The sequence below is a fragment of the Anomaloglossus baeobatrachus genome, chromosome 6 (genome assembly GCF_048569485.1).
Source record: "Anomaloglossus baeobatrachus isolate aAnoBae1 chromosome 6, aAnoBae1.hap1, whole genome shotgun sequence".
Taxonomy (NCBI): domain Eukaryota; kingdom Metazoa; phylum Chordata; class Amphibia; order Anura; family Aromobatidae; genus Anomaloglossus; species Anomaloglossus baeobatrachus.
The window spans coordinates 44,603,645-44,627,388 of NC_134358.1; the positions used below are offsets into that span (position 1 = coordinate 44,603,645).

General features: G+C 47.4%; 1 long non-coding RNA gene across 1 annotated transcript; it reads right to left on the minus strand.

Moving 5' to 3' along the window:
• Positions 1-3,789: 3,789 nt before the first annotated feature.
• Positions 3,790-23,509, minus strand: LOC142244014 (uncharacterized). The gene is made up of 3 exons (XR_012724423.1): positions 23,305-23,509; positions 6,967-7,962; positions 3,790-4,211 (listed from the first exon to the last, which is right to left on the minus strand). It is a non-coding gene; the product is annotated as an uncharacterized LOC142244014 (long non-coding RNA).
• Positions 23,510-23,744: the final 235 nt, after the last annotated feature.

Below are 23,744 nucleotides of genomic sequence, written 5' to 3' on the forward strand. Positions count from 1 at the left end.
ATATTTTCTCACATTTATTCATTGTTTTATGTTACGATATATCAATTTTTTGCTCCGAACAATACTTGGAAGGTGTGCATTGTGTATCATATGCTGTTTTTCACTATAATAAAAAGAATATTGAAAAGAAAAGATAAATGTGCGGCAGACTGTAAACATGTGCCTGGTCCGGACTTGTGTGTGGGTGATCTGCTGTAGTTATCTACCAAGAATATTAAACTCAAAATACCTTCATTAAAGTTAGGACCCTGGAGTCTTGGTCCGTATAAAATTACTGTGGTCATTAATTCTGTGGCTTACCGTCCTGCACCTCTGGCATCATTCAAAATCCATGTTTTTTACAGGTCTGTTAAAAAAAAAAATAAAAAAATAAAAAAAATATGTGGAGTCAGATACCTCTCTTTTATCTTCAGCTCCGGTCCTAGTTGATAGGTCATTAGAGTTTCAGGTTTAAAAAATTGTTGATTTCCATTTCATGCACCATTTGGTTTATCGGCGGGGTTATGTCCTGAGGAGCGGACTTGGATACAAGCCTCCGATATCTATGCTGAGCGCCTGTTCAGTTTTCACAGTCTACATCCAGAGAAACTGGGTCCTGAGGCCCCTCCGGAGGGGCATAGTCACAAGATTTTTTTCAGGCATTGTCAACTGTCATGGCGACATCAGGGTCTATGGAAATGACAGATTCTGGAACTAAAGTTAGGTCCAGAAATATTTGGACAGTGACACAAGTTTTGTTATTTTAGCTGTTTACAAAAACATGTTCAGAAATACAATTATATATATAATATGGGCTGAAAGTGCACACTCCCAGCTGCAATATGAGAGTTTTCACATCCAAATCGGAGAAAGGGTTTAGGAATCATAGCTCTGTAATGCATAGCCTCCTCTTTTTAAAGGGACCAAAAGTAATTGGACAAGGGACTCTAAGGGCTGCAATTAACTCTGAAGGCGTCTCCCTCGTTAACCTGTAATCAATGAAGTAGTTAAAAGGTCTGGGGTTGATTACAGGTGTGTGGTTTTGCATTTGGAAGCTGTTGCTGTGACCAGACAACATGCGGTCTAAGGAACTCTCAATTGAGGTGAAGCAGAACATCCTGAGGCTGAAAAAAAAGAAAAAATCCATCAGAGAGATAGCAGACATGCTTGGAGTAGCAAAATCAACAGTCGGGTACATTCTGAGAAAAAAGGAATTGACTGGTGAGCTTGGGAACTCAAAAAGGCCTGGGCGTCCACGGATGACAACAGTGGTGGATGATCGCCGCATACTTTCTTTGGTGAAGAAGAACCCGTTCACAACATCAACTGAAGTCCAGAACACTCTCAGTGAAGTAGGTGTATCTGTCTCTAAGTCAACAGTAAAGAGAAGACTCCATGAAAGTAAATACAAAGGGTTCACATCTAGATGCAAACCATTCATCAATTCCAAAAATAGACAGGCCAGAGTTAAATTTGCTGAAAAACACCTCATGAAGTCAGCTCAGTTCTGGAAAAGTATTCTATGGACAGATGAGACAAAGATCAACCTGTACCAGAATGATGGGAAGAAAAAAGTTTGGAGAAGAAAGGGAACGGCACATGATCCAAGGCACACCACATCCTCTGTAAAACATGGTGGAGGCAACGTGATGGCATGGGCATGCATGGCTTTCAATGGCACTGAGTCACTTGTGTTTATTGATGACACAACAGCAGACAAGAGTAGCCGGATGAATTCTGAAGTGTACCGGGATATACTTTCAGCCCAGATTCAGCCAAATGCCGCAAAGTTGATCGGACAGCGCTTCATAGTACAGATGGACAATGACCCCAAGCATACAGCCAAAGCTACCCAGGAGTTCATGAGTGCAAAAAAGTGGAACATTCTGCAATGGCCAAGTCAATCACCAGATCTTAACCCAATTGAGCATGCATTTCACTTGCTCAAATCCAGACTTAAGATGGAAAGACCCACAAACAAGCAAGACCTGAAGGCTGCGGCTGTAAAGGCCTGGCAAAGCATTAAGAAGGAGGAAACCCAGCGTTTGGTGATGTCCATGGGTTCCAGACTTAAGGCAGTGATTGCCTCCAAAGGATTCGCAACAAAATATTGAAAATAAAAATATTTTGTTTGGGTTTGGTTTATTTGTCCAATTACTTTTGACCTCCTAAAATGTGGAGTGTTTGTAAAGAAATGTGTACAATTCCTACAATTTCTATCAGATATTTTTGTTCAAACCTTCAAATTAAACGTCACAATCTGCACTTGAATTCTGTTGTAGAGGTTTCATTTCAAATCCAATGTGGTGGCATGCAGAGCCCAACTCGCGAAAATTGTGTCACTGTCCAAATATTTCTGGACCTAACTGTATGCCTGCTAACTTATCTGAGGTCTATGATCAGAGTAGGGAGAGACATGGGCATGAAGCCACAGGCAGTACATGTCCATCAATACTGCAGTCCCTATAATTCATAGGTTTATCTTTGCTACCATTATAACTGACAAGGAAAACTAAATTAGAGGGGTAATCCCTTCACCAAGATCCTATCCTAATAGGTAGTAGGTGTAATAATATTAGCATATAACTCCAATTAGAAATGTAATATAGCTCTTCTGATTCACTAGGTCGTTACCTCATGGTAAGGGAATTGCAGGACCTTAGGTATCCATACTTAAAACCACGCATATACAGTGGAACCTTGGTTTACGAGAACAATCCGTTCTGGGACTGTGCTTGTAAACCAAATTAGTCATCTAGCAAAGCAAGATTTCCCATAGAAAATCATTGCAATGCAGACAATTCATTCCATGACTTGTGCAATGTCCCATCCTGGTCCCCTATTGTGTCATTCCGCCCGCGCCCATGAACCCTTGGAAGTCACCATCGTGACACTCGCTGTAGCACAATTGTGTCATCAGGAGGTCATCAGAGTTCATTGGTAACTCCGATGACCTCCTGGACGTCCCTGCACACACACTGCTGGCAGGATACTCACCTGTCACTAGCAATGTCCCCAGCGATGCGGTCCTCGCCTGTGCTGTCTCCAGCGTTGTCACTGCGATAATCAATGAAAATAATGAGCGGGGGTCAGGAGCGGGAGACAGCATCACTGGATACAGGTAAATAAATAAAAATCTTTTTTATTTAAAAACCCATGTTTTCTCCGGTTCGTGTCACACTGATGTCACACGGATCACATCAGTGTGCGGTCCGCGTGACACCTGTGCTGCCGCAGAGCAAACGGACATGTCTCCATGTGAGCGTTCAGGGAATAGGGGGGCCACACGGTCTGTGTGAAAACACGGCCATGTGAGTACACAATAGAGGAACATGGGTATGTGTGACATCAGTGTTAAAAACAGATGTCACACGTACCTAAAACACGGACGTCTGATACTGAGTCGCAGTGCGCATGATCGTCTACTGTTTAATTCACACGGAGTTCTTCAGGATTGGTGGGAGTCCCATCGGTCAGACCACCAACTGGGAAGTTATCCGCTATGTTGTGGATATGGGATAACCTTCAAACCTGAGAGTAACCCTTTTATTCTCTGTGCACAAAAACATGATTTGGGGAATTTGTATATTCAGTATGGTAACTGAATATTCTCTCTTAATTATGACTATGAAATCTCTTAGATTTTTCTCCAAGTTATTTATGTTACGCCCTCACTTGGTCAGTATTATTAGCCAAACTAGTATTGAAATCAATTAGAAAATGGAGGCCCACCACTCCTATTATGGATCCACAGATGCAGGATTGCGAAAAAAAAAAGCTCTGATCCGTTTCTTCTTAAAATATTCACATCTTTATTAGATCATTAAAGTCCTCTAAAATACATGTTCCGGGCAATCCGCCCCTCCTAAGTATTGAAAGTGAAGTTGCAAAGAGTCTGGGCCCACACAAGCTGATGTTCTGGCACACACAACCATTATCTATTTTTTTTTTTTAACATTTTTATACCATATACAATTTTTATTGTTACAATTATAAAAAAAAAAATAATATACATATGCGTTCTCTGTCCCTCATGCGGAGATATGACAGCACAAGTCCTCCATTGTCTGTAGCTTTGCTGCAGCGACTGATGTGAATCCTGTTCCAATCTGTCTTTCCCAGCTTCAAACCGACCTAAAAACCATTTCCGATCATGAAAATTCTCTAATATTCCTTGGATTCAGAGGTAACAAATGCTTTTCGTTGTATTGATGCTCACGAAGAACCAAAATCTAATAATGCAAAGATCTGTTTTTAATGACAGTTACACAAATAGCAAGACTTATCTGAATGTAGACTTAAAGGAAGTTTATCACCCCCAAAATACATTTTAAATTGGCTATAAAGTGTTGTTAAGTACCTTAACTCCTATATCAACTATATTAGCATTGTACCTGTAACTTGTACAGTGCATGAGAAAATAACTTAATTTGTGTGCAAATGAGGTGGCTTCGGTGCACCCTTACCGTGCCCAAGAATTTGGTGTAACACTACTCCTCTTCACTTGCATACTGGGGGCCTTCTATCACGTCTGAGTACTTTATGAATACACCTGGTGTGTGTGTGTGGCCACATGCGTTCTCCTGCCTGTCTCCTTTCTTTTGATCCCAATCACTACATTAATACAGCAAAAAATACAGCTGCCGTGTTTTTCCAAAATTAAGATACTGTCTTATCCCCCCCCCCCCCAAAAAAGCACTAGGGCTTATTTTTGGAGGAGGTCTTATTCTTGGAGAAACATGGTTGGGGGAGTAAGTTTACCCCCCAAAAAAGCAGACCCCCCACCTCCCGGGAGACGTATACTTACCAGACCCGGACGTCTGCGTGGCTCCCAGGTTCTCCAGTGGGTGCTGCATGCCGTCCTTCCCTGCTGCTGGCTGACACACACGCACACACACACACACGCACGCACACATCACGTCCAGCGCTTTCGGCCGCAGGGAGTGATGGGAGGAAGTCACATGTGTCCACAGGTCCTGTTACGGCAGGTCCTTGCGCTCCACCGCACAGCCCCTCAGGATTCTGCCGGGTAGAAGAAATGGGTGTTGCTGGATGTTGTATGTGTGCGATCTGATGTGTGTGTGTGATGCGATGTGTGTGGGTCTGAGATCTGATTGGTGTGCGATCACTGCAGGTCCTGACGCTCAGCGTTGTGTATGATTACGGGGTGCCCGCTGTGTATAATGAAGTGTCCTGCAGTATCTAACTTTTTTACCGCTGCACGGACACTTCATTATTGATCAGCGACTAGGGCTTTTTTTTTTTCAGGGGAGGGCTTATATTTAAGCCTTGCTCCAAAAATGCTGAAAATCCCTGTTAGGGCTTATTTTTGGAAAAACACGGTAGCAACATCAGTAAAAAGGAGACCGGAAGGAGAAACTGTGTGCGCTCAGCTGGACACAGCCACTGCGCATGAGTGCACACACCAGCAGCAATCAGACTGTCCTTAATCTGGGAAGAAATTAGTCAATCAGAACTGAGGAAAGGCCCTTACTATACACAAGGTGCACCAAATACTCTTCATTTTATGCACTGTACAAGTTACTGGTAGAGTGTTATTATGATTGTTATATGGGATAAGTCTCTTATAACACTTTAGAGCCCATTTAATATGCATTTTGTTGGTGACTAACTCATTTGCACATAGGCAAAATAAAAGAAGTATATAGTTATGACCTGGATTGAATACGTGTACAGAGCAGCTACCTGTGTAGAGGTGTAAAATCAACCTAGCATAGACTTTGCACTTGCCACTCCAGCTATCAGGTCAAAGGAAAACACCTGCTTTATACCCTTAATAGGGATCTGGACTCAAAACAGGGCCCATGGAGGAGGAATGCGTCTGAGGCAAAAATGACAGTAACTAGAGGACCAGAATCAGTAGCCAGAATCATAGTTAAAAAAAGAGCCAGAGTCTGGTAACAGAAGGGAGAGAAAAGCGAACTCAGACAGGCCTTGGTCACTTTTAACTAAGATACAGGTAAAAATATATCTTTATACCGTGTTAGCCAGTAGATATTTAAAAAAAAAAAAAAAATTGTTTAAAACTTTTACACTCCTTATCTGCGAACTGCTCCAATATTTACTGCCACAACGGTTTGTCCCATTCCCATACTGATAGTTCTGCTTCACATAATGTGTCTTATTTACTGCTCCATTCTATGTCCTGTTGTGTATAAATATGTGGCTCTTCAGATTTTTTGTTATACTGAGCCTGATGAAGAGACCTGAGTAGTCTCGAAAGTTTGCCATTATTACCATCTTTTCAGTTAGCCATTAAAAGGTATCAACCACTGAGGACTCTCTGTTCTTTTAAACAATTGTTTTATTATCTAAGATGCATATATCTCCTATGTGACATACATTTTCTGCAATTGTAACATTGCTACTGTATTTTTGAAAATAAAACATAAAATAAAAAAAATGTTGCACAGCATGATTAAACCTTGTCAGCAAACACACACACACACACACGTAGTGCTGCTGTCATCCAGAGAATGGTCACAGATTGACGGACTTGATACAATCATTAACCTCGTCAAAAAATAAAAAAAAAAATATCAAAGCTTGAGAGTAAGATGACTATATGTGTTCCAAAAGGTTCATGGATGTTCTGGATACTTGTGCATGCACAGTGTGTCAATAGTGGGTGATGAATAATGTGTCACGTCAGACGAGCCTACATCTGCCACCATTTAGACAGGGGTGAGTGGTGTTGGGTTCATATTGTAATGAGAGGGAATATAGGAATAGAATTATAAAAAGTATTCTCATTTTGTAAAGGGTATGTGAAGGACTGCATCCTACTGAGCACCTTTTGTGTAGCACTTGTGTAAAGAAAGTACAACCTCATGCTTGCAGTAAAAAAAATGGCTATTGCGAGAAAGCTTAAAACTGATAGATGAGGAATTTAATGGTCACAGTACTGTCAGACTTCATCTAATTTGATTGAGATTTGTCTATGACAATTCGCTATATGAAACTTACCTCTAATTAATCCAAAGTGTCAACACCTAAGTATCTCCCTGCTATGTAGCCAGCTGTCCACTCCCTAATGTTAGGGGTTGTCCGTCAATATCAACAGATGTACCCTGAGATGGGCTACAGGAAGTGTGGGCGGGGCTTCGTTTTTCTCCGTCGATATCAACAGATGTACCTTCAGATGAGCTACAGGAACTATGGGCGGGGCTTTGTTTTTCTACAGGCGATGGGGGCGATTTTTTATTTATACAGGAAGTGGAGGCAGATCTTTGTCTGTTTGTGGTCCTCATTAGTGACTTCTTAGCAGCAGTTCGATCACAAAGGCCTGCTTCTCGTAGTCTCCTCTTGACAGTTGATGTGGAGATGGTACTGGTGCCAGGTGTCTGTGCATCGTTTATGACAGCTGTTATCTGAGGTGCTGTCAATTTACGATTTTTGAGGCTGGTAACTCTGATGAGCTTATCCTCTGCAGCAGAGGTAACTCTTGGTCTTCCTGTCCTAGGGCGGTCCTCATAAGAGCCAGTTTCATCACAGCGATTGATCGTTTTCATGACTGCACTTGAAGATACATTCAAGGTTCTAGCAATGTTCCGGATTGACTGACCTTCAAATCTTAAGGTAATAATAGACTCACGTTTCTCTTTACTTAGTTGAGTGGTTCTTGCCATATTCTGGCTTAGGACAGTGGAATAGGCTTCAGTACAGTATGAATCTGTGTATCAACACTCCCTCTGCAAATCACACCTGATGGTCACAAACACGTTCCAAAGGCCGGTGATTCTACACATGAACTCTTGACAAGGCAAATTTGTTTATTAGAAGCCGTTCCAGTTGACAAAGCTGCTTGAGAGAATGCCAAGGGAACCTGAAGCTGTCATCAGAATAAAAGGGGGGGGGGGGGTACTTTGAAGAATATAAAGTTTAACACATTCAGCTTTTTTTCCAGAAGTTTTTCTTCACGTCTTATTTTCATAAATGTTCTTTTGTGACTTTCCTGTCGGTCTAAATGTACAAAGTGAACATTACAATAAGAACAAGGTGTCCAAACTTTACCAATATTTTAATTTTACTCAATTATACTAGTTAATATACTATACAGTATGTATATACAACTATATTATACTACAATTCTATACTATTTGTATACTACATTAAAAAATTATTCTAGAAAAAAAAAAAAAAAGCTGTGTAAAATAGGTAAACATTGGAAAGAACTAGTCTACAGAGTATCCTGTCAGACATAACTAAATGGATATAATAAAATTGAAGAGTACCCACAATGTACTCCAGTACCCTTTTGTGCGCACAGCGCTTTTTGAAGCTTTTAGGCCCTGTGCGCACTAGAAAATGGAATTTTCTTAAGAAAATTCCAGACCCACTGAAAGATTACCGCACCCACGGTAAAAAGCCGTGGCAAACCGCACCCGAAAACCGCATGCGCTATTACCGCGGGTTGGTACATGAGTTTTAATGCATTCAATGAAATAAAAGCACATTGAAGAAAAAAAAAAAATGTAATTTCTGAGAGAATGATAGACAGAGGGATAGAAGGCTAGATAGATAATAGAGGGATAGATAAATAGATACATGGATAGATAGATAATTGATAGAGAGATAGATAATGGATGGATAAATAGATAGATAATGGATAGATAGATAATGGATGGATAATGGATGGATAAATAGATAGATAATGGATAGATAGATAATGGATAGATAATGGATGGATAAATAGATAGATAATGGATAGATAGATAATGGATGGATAATGGATGGGTAGATAGATAAATAGAGAGAGAAATCGATAGATGAATAGATACATTGATAGATAGATGATGGATTGGTTGATAGATATTACAGCTTTTATTTATGATGTATGTGTTCCCCCCCCAACAGTATTTTTCATACAGCAGTGACCCAGTGGGACCTAGGGTCTAAGTTCTCGCAGGGTCACTGCCGGTCAGTGACGTCACTCAATTACCGCTTGTGAGGCCCTGAAGTTCTCGCGAGCGGTAATGTGTTGACATCACCGACCGTGAGAAATGACCTGGAGTTACCCCCTGCAGCCTCGTTTACGGGGCTGCATTGAGTACTGTGTCAGACGCCGCTGAATCAGTATGCAAGCGTCGTGGGACATCGTGTGGATTACGCCAGACCTGGACGGGTATTTGGGGATTTAATAAAGTGGAGAAAGAGGGGGCTTTTTTGTGTTTTATTTTAAATAAAGGATTTTGGGTGTATGTGTTTATTTACGGTCACTTACAGATTAGTCATGGCGTGTCATAGACGCTGCCATTACTAATCTTGGATTTAGTGGCAGCTATGGGCTATTAACTCCTTATTACCCTGATTGCCACCGCATCATGGCAATCGATGAACAGGGTAGAGTCCTGGGACTGTCGCATCTAATAAATGCGGCAATTCCGGGCGGCTGCCGGCTGATATTGTTAGGCGGGCTTTGCACACTACGACATCGCAGGCCGATGCTGCGATGCCGAGTGCGATAGTGCCCGCCCCCGTCGCAGCAGCGATATGTGGTGATAGCTGGCGTAGCGAAAGTTATCGCTACGCCAGCTTCACACACACACTCACCTGCCGTGCGACGTCCCTGTGGCCGGCGACCCGCCTCCTTGTTAAGGGGGCGGGTCGTGCGGCGTCACTGCGACGTCACACGGCAGGCGGCCAATCAGAGCGGAGGGGCGGAGATGAGCAGGATGTAAACATCCTGCCCACCTCCTTCCTTCCGCATATCCTACGGAAGCCGCAGTGAGGCCGGTAGGAGACGTTCCTCGCTCCTGCGACTTCACACACAGCGATGTGTGCTGCCGCAGGAGCGAGGAACAACATCGGACCATTGCGTCAGCGTAATTATGGATTACTCCGACGCTGCACCGATGATACGATTACGACGCTTTTGCGCTCGTTAATCGTATCATCCAGCCTTTACACACTGCGATGTCGCATTCGATGCCGGAAGTGCGTCATTTTCAATTTGACCCCACCGACATCGCACCTGCGATGTCGCAGTGTGCAAAGTGCCCCTTAGGCTGAGGGGCTCCCCATAACGTGGGGCTCCCCATCCTGAGAATACCAGCCTTCAGTCGTGAGGCTTTAGCTTGGCTGGTATCAAACTTGGGGGGAAACCGCATGCAGTTTTTTTAATTTATTTTACTGTACACTATTGACCCACCCACCGGCGGCTGTGATTGGTTGCAGTGAGACAGATGTCACTCAGCGTGGGGGCTCGTCTGAACGCATCCAATCACAGCCACCAGTGAGCAGGGAAGGCGTGAATATGTTATGAGACTAACGAGCGGCGGATCGGGAAGATGAAAGAGCTGCCGGGGAGCAGTAAGTATGAAGCACTTGCTCCTACCCCTTTGCGCCCGATTCTGGTCTCCATAGACTTCATATGGGGAGCAGTATCTGGCCAAATACCAGCCCTCCGAATGTATGTTGCCTGATTTCTATGCGTCTGTGTATGATATATGTATGTGTCTGTGAGTGAGTGTGATATGTGTGTTTACTATCTGATCAATTTCATATTCCTCTTCTAGTGACATCACTTCCTTGCAAAACGCAGGGAAGTGATGATCACTATGTCCTGAAAAAAGCGAAATACCGCAGGATAACACAATGAAATGCACATAATTTGCTACCCGTGTTATTCCCTGCGGTATTTCATGATTACATTACAGTCAATGGGGTAAAATACTGCAGGTACCTGCGGAAAGAAGGGAATTTTGTTACTTACCGTAAATTCCTTTTCTTCTAGCTCTTATTGGGAGACCCAGACGATTGGGGTATAGCTACTGCCCTCTGGAGGCCACACAAAGCACTACATTAAAAGTGCAAGGCCCCTCCCCCTCTGGCTATACCCCCCCCGTGGTATCACGGGTTCTCCAGTTTTAGTGCCAAAGCAAGAAGGAGGAAGCCAATAACTGGTTTAAACAAATTAACTCCGAATAACATCGGAGAACTGAAAAACCGTTCAACATGAACAACATGTGTACCCGCAAACAACAAAAAAACATCCCGAAGGACAACAGGGCGGGTGCTGGGTCTCCCAATAAGAGCTAGAAGAAAAGGAATTTACGGTAAGTAACAAAATTCCCTTCTTCAGCGCTCTATTGGGAGACCCAGACGATTGGGACGTCCAAAAGCTGTCCCTGGGTGGGTAAAGAAATACCTCATGTTAGAGCTGCAAAACAGCCCTCCCCTACGGGGGTGTCACTGCCACCTGCAGGACTCTTCTACCTAAGCTGGCATCCGCCGAAGCATAGGTATGCACCTGATAATGCTTGGTGAAAGTGTGCAGACTGGACCAGGTAGCTGCCTGGCACACCTGTTGAGCCGAAGCCTGGTGACGTAATGCCCAGGACGCACCCACGGCTCTGGTTGAGTGGGCTTTTAGCCCTGAAGGAACCGGAAGCCCCGCAGAACGGTAGGCCTCTAGAATTGGTTCTTTGATCCATCGAGCCAGGGTGGCTTTAGAAGCCTGCAACCCCTTGCGCGGACTAGCGACAAGGACAAAAAGTGCATCGGCACGGCGCATGGGCGCCGTGCGGGAAATGTAGATTCTGAGTGCTCTCACCAGATCTAGCAAACGTAAGTCCTTTTCATACCGGTGAACCGGATGAGGACAAAAAGAAGGCAAGGATATATCCTGATTAAGATGAAAAGAGGATACGACCTTAGGGAGAAACTCCGGAATAGGGCGCAGCACTACCTTGTCCTGGTGGAACACCAGGAAGGGAGCCTTGGATGACAGAGCTGCCAGCTCAGACACTCGCCGAAGCGATGTGATCGCAACAAGAAACGCCACTTTCTGTGACAGCCGAGAAAAGGAAACTTCCTTCAGAGGCTCGAAGGGCGGCTTCTGGAGAGCAACTAGTACCCTGTTCAGATCCCATGGATCTAACGGCCGCTTGTACGGGGGCACAATATGACAGACCCCCTGCAGGAACGTGCGCACCTTAGAAAGACGTGCTAGACGCTTCTGAAAAAAACACGGATAGTGCCGAAACTTGCCCTTTAAGGGAGCTGAGCGACAAGCCCTTTTCTAACCCCGATTGCAGGAAGGAAAGAAACTTGGGCAATGCAAATGGCCAGGGAGACACTCCCTGAGCAGAGCACCAGGATAAGAAAATCTTCCACGTTCTGTGGTAGATCTTAGCCGAATTCGACTTTCTAGCTTGTCTCATTGTGGCAACGACTCCTTGAGATAATCCTGCAGATGCTAGGATCCAGGACTCAATGGCCACACAGTCAGGTTCAGGGCCGCAGAATTCTGATGGAAAAACGGCCCTTGGGACAGTAAGTCTGGTCGGTCTGGCAGTGACCACGGTCGACCGATCGTGAGATGCCACAGATCCGGATACCACGACCTCCTCGGCCAGTCTGGAGCGACGAGTATGATGCGGCTGCACTCGGATCTGATCTTGCGTAGCACTCTGGGCAAGAGCGCCAGAGGCGGAAACACGTATGGGAGCTGAAACTGCGACCAATCTTGAACCAAGGCGTCTGCCGCCAGAGCTCTTTGATCGCGCGACCTCGCCATGAATGCCGGGACCTTGTTGTTGTGCCGGGATGCCATTAGGTCGACGTCCGGCACTCCCCAGCGGCGACAGATTTCCTGAAACACGTCCGGGTGAAGGGACCATTCCCCTGCGTCCATGCCCTGGCGACTGAGGAAGTCTGCTTCCCAGTTTTCTACGCCTGGGATGTGAACCGCGGATATGGTGGATGCTCTGTCCTCCACCCACATTAGAATGCGCCGGACTTCTTGGAAGGCTTGCCGACTGCGCGTCCCTCCTTGGTGGTTGATGTATGCCACCGCTGTGGAGTTGTCCGATTGGATTCGGATCTGCTTTCCTTCCAGCCACTGTTGGAAGGCCAGTAGAGCAAGATACACTGCTCTGATCTCCAGAACATTGATCTGAAGGGTGGACTCCTGCGGAGTCCACGTCCCCTGAGCCCTGTGGTGGAGAAATACTGCTCCCCACCCTGACAGACTCGCATCTGTCGTGACTACTGCCCAGGATGGGGGCAGGAAGGATCTTCCCTGAGACAATGAGGTGGGAAGGAGCCACCATTGTAGGGAGTCCTTGGCCGTCTGGGAAAGCGAGACTTTCCTGTCCAGGGACGTTGACTTCCCGTCCCATTGGCGGAGAATGTCCCATTGAAGTGGGCGCAGATGAAACTGCGCAAAGGGAACTGCTTCCATGGCTGCCACCATCTTCCCTAGGAAATGCATGAGGCGCCGCAAGGGATGCAACTGGCCCTGCAGAAGAGATTGCACCCCTGTCTGTAGTGACCGCTGCTTGTTCAGCGGAAGCTTCACTATCGCTGCTAGAGTATGAAACTCCATGCCAAGATACGTTAGTGATTGAGTCGGTGATAGGATCGACTTTGGAAAGTTGATGATCCATCCGAAAGACTGTAGGGTCTCCAGCGTAGCATTCAGGCTGCGCTGACATGCCTCTTGAGAGGGAGCTTTGACCAATAAATCGTCTAGGTAAGGGATCACCGAGTGTCCCTGAGAGTGCAAGACTGCTACCACCGCCGCCATGACCTTGGTGAAGACCCGTGGGGCTGTCGCCAGACCAAATGGCAGAGCTACGAACTGAAAATGGTCGTCTCCTATCACAAAACGTAGAAAACGTTGATGTTCTGTAGCAATTGGCACGTGGAGATAAGCATCTTTGATGTCTATTGAGGCAAGGAAGTCTCCTCTGGACATTGAGGCAATGACAGAACGCAGGGTTTCCATCCGGAACTTCCTGGCGTGCACATGTTTGTTGAGCCGTTTTAGGTCCAGAACAGGACGGAACGAGCCGTCCTTTTTTGGAACCACAAAGAGATTGGAGTAAAACCCTTGCCCTTGTTCCTGAGGAGGGACTGGGATCACCACTCCTTCCGCTCTTAGGGAGTCCACCGCCTGCAGCAGAGCATCTGCTCGGTCTGGATGTGGGGAGGTTCTGAAGAACCGAGCTGGAGGACGAGAATTGAACTCGATTCTGTACCCGCGAGACAAAATGTCCGTCACCCACCGGTCTTTGACCTGTGACATCCAAATGCCGGAAAAGCGGGAGAGCCTGCCCCCGACCGGCGATGCGGAGGGAGGGGGCTGGAAGTCATGAGGTAGCCGCTTTGGAAGTGGTACCTCCATTTGCTTTCTTGGGGCGCGTGTGAGCCCGCCACGAATCTGAGTTTCTTTGCGTCCTCTGAGTCCCTTTGGACGAGGTAAACGGTGTCTTGCCCGAACCTCGAAAGGACTGAAACCTCTGCTGCCACTTTTTCTGCTGAGGTTTGGTTGTTCTGGGTTGTGGTAAAGAGGAGTCTTTACCCTTGGACTGCTTAATGATATCAGCCAATGGCTCGCCAAACAGTCTATCTCTAGATAAAGGCAAACTGGTTAAACATTTTTTGGAACCAGCATCTGCTTTCCAGTCCTTTAACCACAAGGCTCTGCGCAAAACTACCGAATTGGCGGACGCCATTGAGGTGCGACTGGTAGATTCTAGGACCGCATTGATAGCGTAAGACGCAAACGCCGACATCTGCGTGGTAAGGTGCGCCACTTGCGGCACTGCTGGATGTATGATAGCATCCACTTTTGCTAAGCCAGCTGAAATAGCCTGGAGTGCCCATACGGCTGCGAATGCCGGAGCAAACGACGCGCCGATAGCTTCATAGACAGATTTTAACCAAAGGTCCATCTGTCTGTCATTGGCATCTTTAAGTGAAGCGCCATCCTCCACTGCAACTATGGACCTAGCTGCGAGTTTGGAAATCGGGGGGTCTACCTTTGGACACTGTGTCCAGCGCTTGACCACCTCAGGGGGGAAAGGGAAACGCGTATCTTTAGATCGTTTAGAGAAACGCCTTTCTGGGTGAGCGTCGTGCTTCTGGATTGATTCTCTGAAGTCAGCGTGATCCAACAAAGCACTCAATTTACGCTTGGGATAAAGGAAACGAAACTTCTCCTGCTCCGCAGCCGCCTCTTCTGCTGAAGGGGCTGGGGGAGAAATATCCAACAGCCTATTGATGGCTGAGATAAGGTCGTTTACCATGGCATCCCCATCAGGGGTATCCAGGTTGAGAGGGGTTCCAGGAATGGATTCCTGATCACTCTCATCAGACACATCACAGGGAGACTGATTGCGCTGAGACCCTGAGCAGTGTGATGACGTCGAGGGTCTTTCCCAGCGAGCTCGCTTAGGGTGGCTGGGGCTATCATCTGAGTCATAATCCTCGGCCTGTGAAGCCGGGGACCCCCCTGTGGGCTGGATTAATTCCAAGTGAGGGGGACCTGAGGACAGAGGCCTCGCCGTGCCCAAAGACTGAGCCCCATGCATAGATTGCAAGGTTTCAAGGATTTTTGCCATAGACACAGACATATTATCAGCAAAAACTGCAAAGTCTGTCCCTGTCACCGGGGCAGAACTTACAAGCGTCTCAGCCTGGGTCACTACCTCTCCTGACTCCGGCTGGCGAAGCAGCACCGGGTCGGAGCATTGCACACAATGGGGGTCATCGGAGCCTGCTGGTAGATTAGCCCCACATGCAGCACACGCAGTATACACAGCCCTAGCCTTGGCAGCCTTGCGTTTTGAGGATGGCATGTTGTTGCTTCCACAGAGGGATCTGGGAGATGCAGCCAGAAGCGACCTCACAGTGCAAGAAATACAATATCTCTATATCCTACACAGTACACCGATACACCGTGAGGCACTAGAGGGACCAGCACAGAAAAATCGCTTACCGCCCGCTTAAAAAGCGGGTGTGTGGTCGCCAGATAGCCCCTAGTCCAGGTCTCCCAGAGCCTTGCGTCCTTCCTCCAGCCAGACTGCATGTAATGGCTGCCGGCGTCCTGAGAGAGAAGGGGGGCGGGCCCTGGGCGTTCCTGGCTAAGAGCGGGAAGCCTGCTTCCCTCTGTGCCTAGTGTGAGGGCTGGAGCATGTAAATCAGGCTCCAGCCCTCGTCGCTGCTAGCGAACAGCGTCTCTCCCCTACCCTGAATGACAGGGTGGGGGCGGGAACGAATCGGAGCTGCCGGCGTCCTAGGCCCAAAAAGCCGGGGACTCAATTTATAACCGCCGCCGCCGTAAAAGCGCGGACGGCGGATCCCCGGCGCACCACAAGTCACAGCAGCGCCGCCCGGTCCAGAGGGGGTCGGCGCTGCGTTCCCATACACAAAAAATCCCCCAGTAATCTGTAGGGACACTAACTCCAACGTTGCGGTCCCCGGCGCACTACAACACCCAGCCAGCCCGGAGTGTGTCTGTGCCTGCCGGGGACACAGAGTACCTGTATGATGCAGGGCCTGTCCCTGATCGTACTCCTGCTCCGTCTCCATCAGGTTCTAATGGGTCTGTGGATGGAGCCCGGCGTCAGAGCTGAGAGGCCGGCAGGATCCCACTTCCACAGAGCCCTACCAGGGGATGTGGAAGGAAAACAGCATGTCAGGCTCCAGCCCTGTACCAGCAATAGGTACCTCAACCTTACAACACCATCCAGGGGTGAGAAGGGAGCATGCTGGGGACACTATATGTGTCCTCTTTTCTTCCATCCGAAATAGTCAGCAGCTACTGCTGACTAAAATCTGTGGAGCTATGCATGGAATGTCTGACCTCCTTCGCACACAAAGCTAAAACTGGAGAACCCGTGATACCACGGGGGGGTATAGCCAGAGGGGGAGGGGCCTTGCACTTTTAATGTAGTGCTTTGTGTGGCCTCCAGAGGGCAGTAGCTATACCCCAATCGTCTGGGTCTCCCAATAGAGCGCTGAAGAAAGAAGTGACATGCAATTCTTTTCCGCAGCGGAAATTCCACAGGAAGGCCTGTTGGTGAAAAAAAACGCAGTGTGCGCACAGCATTTTTTTTTTTACCATAGGTTTTGCTAGGGAAGGACTGCAGCAAGGTTATGAACAATTTCTGCCGCAAAACCGTGGTAAAAAACGCAGCGTGCGCACAGGGCCTTAGACAGCCAATCAACATTTGGGAATTGCTGCTCATACATGGTAATGCCATTAGCCTTGTTGCAACAGTGAAGCTCAGTGGAAGTTTGAGGCTGCATTACAGCAAATGGAGGCTTGGGTTACATAGGCTGAAAAAAGACCTAGGTCCATCTAGTTCAACCCTCCTCCAATTATACATTTTGTCAATAAGTCACTTATAACCAACTGTGTGTGTGTACTGAGGAAATCATCAATCCCTTTTTTAATAATAAAAATCAATAATAATAATAATAAATAAAAAAATCTTTATTTCTATAGCGCCAACATATTCCGCAGCGCTTTATAATTCAGGAGGTTCATATACAAACATTTTTAAAAGCTGTTATAGTATCTGCCATTACTACCTCTTGTGGTCGGCATTACACAGTCTGACTGCTCTAACTGTAAAGAACCCTTTCCTATTTAGCTGCCGGAATCGCTTTTCTTCCACTCGCAGTGCATGCCCTTGTCACGCTCCCAGTATGACCGCGCCGCTCACCACCCGTCGCTCGAACCCCTGGGGTCCCCGCCGAGCCCGCTCTCCCATCCAGACCTTTTCCCCGTAGGCTCCGCGCCGCTCACTCCATGCAGACACCTGCGCTCCCTCCTGTGGTCTCGGCTCTGACTTCTGGGTTGCGGCCTTCACTCATGCACACTAAGGGGCGCGCGTGTGCACTCACCTAGTCTTATTCCGGACAGCTGTGCTGGCCCTTTATCACTAATAGTAACCTTGGGTATTTAAGACTTGCTACTCCCCATGGCCAGTGCTTGTTCAATGTGTCCCTGTAGCTGGTCTCTTGAACTAGTTGTTCAGTTCCCTCCATGCCTGTGCTTGGTGTAACCGTCTCTGCTTGTAGATCCTGAGTACCATTCTAAGCACACACTCCAGCCTGATCCCAGGAACCCTGCACCAGTCTCCGGGTCTGGACTTCGGCCTGATACCGTTAACCTGCACCAGTCTCCACTCCTGGACTTCAGCCTAATCCCTGTGACCTGCACCAGTCTCAGTTCTGGCCTTCTGCCTGATCCAGTTACCCTGTACCTGGTCCAGATTGGATCCTGCATCCAGTGACTCTTGCTGATCCCGGCTTCTGTGCATCTAGGCCCTCTGCGGTTACGCCCGACAGTCCCTGTATAGGGGGTCGCTCGAGGCGGCGTCGTAGGAGAGTCCGGTGCATGGTCCAGTGGGTCCACTCCCAGGACTATCCTTACAGCCCCCTGGTCCTTAGTATTGTCTTTCGGAGGAATAAGTCATGTGTCAGTCCTTTATATTGACCACACATGTATTTATACAGATAAAATGAGATCTCCTCTCAGACGTCTTTTTTCTAAGCTAAACAAATTAACTTTTTCAACCTCTCATCATATGGGAGGCCTCCATTCCTTGTAGTAGTCTAGTTACCCGCCTTTGAATTGACTAAGTTCTGGGTTTGATCGGGTTTTTGGTATCCTCAATGATGAGAAATACAGGCAGATACTTTCATCAGGGAGGCATTTGATTTGACTCCAAATGTATCCTACAGCAAAAAATGACCCCAAACACCCAACCAATGTCATTAAAAACAATCCTCAGTGTAAAGAAGATCAAGGAGTTGTGAAAGTGATGATTTGGTCGCACAGAGCCCCGATCTTAGCATTATCCAGTCTGTCTGGGATCACTTGAAGAGACAGAAGTATTTAAACAAGCCTCATACACAGAAGATCTGTGGTTAGTTCTCGAAGATGTTTGGAACAACCTCACTGCTGAGTACTTCAAAATTTGTATGGAAGCGTACCTAGAAGAATTCATGTTGTGCTTCATTGCAATAACCAGGATGACAGCTATGTCCCATCCTGGCTTTTAAACATGTCATGGTCACACAGACCGCGCACAAAATCAGCACCCCCGATGCGTGATCACAGGGTGCTGATTGTTAGGCATCTGGCTGCTATGGCAAACAATGGCCGCTGTTGTCTGTCTGGGGTGGTGTACAAAGTGTTCAACTTCTTCCAAGAGCCATAACTTTTATTTTTCGCAATATAGGGAGCTTGTTCTTTTGATGGACACATACTTTCAAATTAAACCATTCATTTTACCATACTATATACTAAAAGAGGTGGAAAAAAAATAAAAAAAAGTATCCAAGTACTGTGAAATTGCGAAAACAGCAGTTCCGACAGTTATTTTGGGGTTTTATTTTTGCAGTGTTCACGGTACAGTAAATATGACCTGGCATCATGATTCTCCAGCTCAGTATGATTACTGCAATACTAAACTTGCCCATTTTCTTTCAATTTATTTATTGGTGAAAATTAAATTTAAATTTATAAAACATATTTTTTATTTATTTATTTAAGTTCTCTTCGCCATTTTCCAAAACCTAAAACTTTTTATTTTCCGAAGCTCTGGGAGGGTTAATTTTTTCAAGGCAAGCTGGTAGATTTAGTTGCTCCATTTTTTCGGGGTTAGGTACAAAGTTTTGATCATTACTTTTTACAGATTCTGGCATTTCATTTTTTTTTTCTCTTTATGGTTTTTACTGATCTGGCTAGCTTTAGATGTTAAAAGGGAACTTGTCACCAGTTTTTTCCCTTATTAAACCAAAAGTATTACCTTCTGCAGCTCCTGGGCTGATTGTATGAAGGTGCACCTTGTTGCTGGCCCCCCTTGCAGACCCCTAAAAGAACTTTATAAAATCTTACTGTTTCCTATGCAAATGAGTTTGGTTGGCCAGATGGGCGGGCTCTAATTAGTCTCCTGTCCCCCCTCCTGCCGCTGTTCGCCATCCCCAAGTTATGATTTACATAGATGACACCTCCCCCGTATCGTCCACGCTGCTGGAGTCTCGCACAGGCGTATTTCGCTGAGCATAATGTTTCCCTCGCGCAAGCGCCGGTGATGTAGTTGCGCAGGCGCGAGATTATGGGAGGGTACGAGGAGGATGCTGGTGAGGTCATACACAGCGCCGCCCATAATCTCGCGCCTGCGCAACTACATCACCAGCACTCGCAAGAGGGAAACTTTATGCTCAGCCCCGCGATAGGGGCACAGCAAAATGCGCCTGCACGAGACTCCAGCAGCGTGGACGATATGGGGGCGGCGTTATCCATGTAAATCATGACTGGGGGACAGCGAACAGCAGGAGGGGGGACAGTAGACTAATTATAGCCTGTCCATCTGGCCAACCAAACTCATTTGCATAGGAAACGGTAACATTTTGTAAAGTTCTTTTGTTGTCTGCAAGGGGGGTCAGCAACAAGGTGCACCTTCCTAGAATGCAGCCCAGGAGCTGCAGAAGGGGATACTTTTGGTTTAATAGGAAAAAATCTGGTGACAGGTTCCCTTTAATTATTGGAATTTTAAAGACGCAGCAATACAAAATATGTATGTTTCTATTTTTACTTTTTAATGGTGGATAGGGGTGTTTTGAGCCTTTTTTTGTAACGCTCAATTTTTGTACAATAATACAGTATATCCCATTATATTATACTACATCTATATGAAATCCTATACTGGATTATACTACAAAAAAAAGGAGGGGAGCCAGCACTGCCTATGAATGGCATGCAACAATGAAGAAATAAAAAGTGTAATATTCACAAACTGGATTATGGATTATATAATTAATCCATAATTAATGGATTATACTACAGTTTTTTTTATTACTGTACATACACTATACGGGGAGAGCGTATATAATGTTGTAGACGTTGTATATAGCATGCAATAAACGGAGGCACTGCCATTAATATGCTGTATATTCCATGTAATAACTGGGGCGCCGCCGCACATAACATGTAAGTGGGGAAGCCGACCACATAACATGTAATAACTGGGCAACGTTGTATATATCGTGTAATAACGGGGGTAATCCCATATGACGTGTATTAATAGGGGAGGCATCATAAATAACGGTGGAGACACCGGAGATAACACATGTAATATGCCATATACGGCATCTCCCCCGTTATCACATGGCGTCTCCCCCGTTATCACACGTCATATACGGCGTCTCCCCCGTTATCACACGGCGTCTCCCCCGTTATCACACGGCGTCTCCCCCGTTATCACACGTCATATACGGCGTCTCCCCCGTTATCACACGGCGTCTCCCCCGTTATCACATGTCATATACGGCGTGTCCCCCGTTATCACACGTCATATACGGCGTGTCCCCCGTTATCACACGTCATGTACGGCGTGTCCCCCGGTTATCACACGTCATGTACGGCGTGTCCCCCGGTTATCACACGTCATGTACGGCGTCTCCCCCGGTTATCACACGTCATGTACGGCGTGTCCCCCGTTATCACACGTCATGTACGGCGTCTCCCCCGGTTATCACACGTCATGTACGGCGTCTCCCCCGGTTATCACACGTCATGTACGGCGTGTCCCCCGGTTATCACACGTCATGTACGGCGTCTCCCCCGGTTATCACACGTCATGTACGGCGTCTCCCCCGGTTATCACACGTCATGTACGGCGTCTCCCCCGGTTATCACACGTCATGTACGGCGTCTCCCCCGGTTATTACACGTCATGTACGGCGTCTCCCCCGGTTATTACACGTCATGTACGGCGTCTCCCCCGGTTATTACACGTCATGTACGGCGTCTCCCCCGGTTATTACACGTCATGTACGGCGTCTCCCCCGGTTATCACACGTCATGTACGGCGTCTCCCCCGGTTATCACACGTCATGTACGGCGTGTCCCCCGTTATTACACGTCATGTACGGCGTCTCCCCCGGTTATCACACGTCATGTACGGCGTCTCCCCCGGTTATCACACGTCATGTACGGCGTCTCCCCCGGTTATCACACGTCATGTACGGCGTCTCCCCCGGTTATTACACGTCATGTACGGCGTCTCCCCCGGTTATTACACGTCATGTACGGCGTCTCCCCCGGTTATTACACGTCATGTACGGCGTCTCCCCCGGTTATTACACGTCATGTACGGCGTCTCCCCCGGTTATTACACGTCATGTACGGCGTGTCCCCCGTTATCACACGTCATGTACGGCGTGTCCCCCGTTATCACACGTCATGTACGGCGTGTCCCCCGGTTATCACACGTCATGTACGGCGTGTCCCCCGTTATCACACGTCATGTACGGCGTGTCCCCCGGTTATCACACGTCATGTACGGCGTGTCCCCCGTTATCACACGTCATGTACGGCGTGTCCCCCGTTATCACACGTCATGTACGGCGTGTCCCCCGTTATCACACGTCATGTACGGCGTCTCCCCCGGTTATCACACGTCATGTACGGCGTGTCCCCCGGTTATCACACGTCATGTACGGCGTGTCCCCCGGTTATCACACGTCATGTACGGCGTCTCCCCCGGTTATCACACGTCATGTACGGCGTCTCCCCCGGTTATCACACGTCATGTACGGCGTCTCCCCCGGTTATTACACGTCATGTACGGCGTCTCCCCCGGTTATTACACGTCATGTACGGCGTCTCCCCCGGTTATTACACGTCATGTACGGCGTCTCCCCCGGTTATTACACGTCATGTACGGCGTCTCCCCCGGTTATTACACGTCATGTACGGCGTGTCCCCCGTTATTACACGTCATGTACGGCGTGTCCCCCGTTATCACACGTCATGTACGGCGTCTCCCCCGGTTATCACACGTCATGTACGGCGTGTCCCCCGTTATCACACGTCATGTACGGCGTGTCCCCCGGTTATCACACGTCATGTACGGCGTGTCCCCCGTTATCACACGTCATGTACGGCGTGTCCCCCGTTATCACACGTCATGTACGGCGTGTCCCCCGTTATCACACGTCATGTACGGCGTCTCCCCCGGTTATCACACGTCATGTACGGCGTGTCCCCCGGTTATCACACGTCATGTACGGCGTGTCCCCCGGTTATCACACGTCATGTACGGCGTCTCCCCCGGTTATCACACGTCATGTACGGCGTCTCCCCCGGTTATCACACGTCATGTACGGCGTCTCCCCCGGTTATTACACGTCATGTACGGCGTCTCCCCCGGTTATTACACGTCATGTACGGCGTCTCCCCCGGTTATTACACGTCATGTACGGCGTCTCCCCCGTTATTACACGTCATATATGACGAATCCGATCCCCTCACTACTACACGCAGCAGACGGCTCCTCTCCGCTCCTTCCTCTCTGTACACAGCACAAATACAGACGGACATGTCCGTGAACAGGAGCCGCGGGCACAGGCTCCTCTCATTGTGCGCAGTGTAATGGAGGCCCGGGCCTGTCCCCGGTCACCGCGGCCTCACACATCACACAGGCCGCAGGATCCAGGCCCGGGGAGGGAGGAGGTGACAGGGCCGCCGTCCTCAGCGCTCATCCTCTCCATTACCTGCTCCCGCCGGCAGCTCAGCTCTCCTCCTCGCTCGTGGCTCAGGCTGAGGGTCCGGATATTTGTTTTGGGCGGGAAAGTAGGCGGGAAAGTTTCTGAGGTAAATGGCTGTATAAACGTGAACTCTCCTTCTAAACACGGGGGAAAACCACAGAAACCACGGGAATCACAGCTCAATGCGATAATTTTAGTCAAAAATATGAAGTAATGCGTAATTATTACATGAGGGGACAAAAATGGAGGTGAATGTGTTTGGATATGCTAATTAGGTGGGAAGAGAGGAAACTAGGGCTGTACATTTATCAGGAAGCTTTGGGCTGCAAAGGGTTAAACGACATGACCCAGGAAAAATCGGCTATGTTCACACACTGCGTTTTTTCCCCGTTTTTGCTGCAGAAATTTCTTCAGAAATTCTTGTAACCTTTCGGCAGACATTTCCC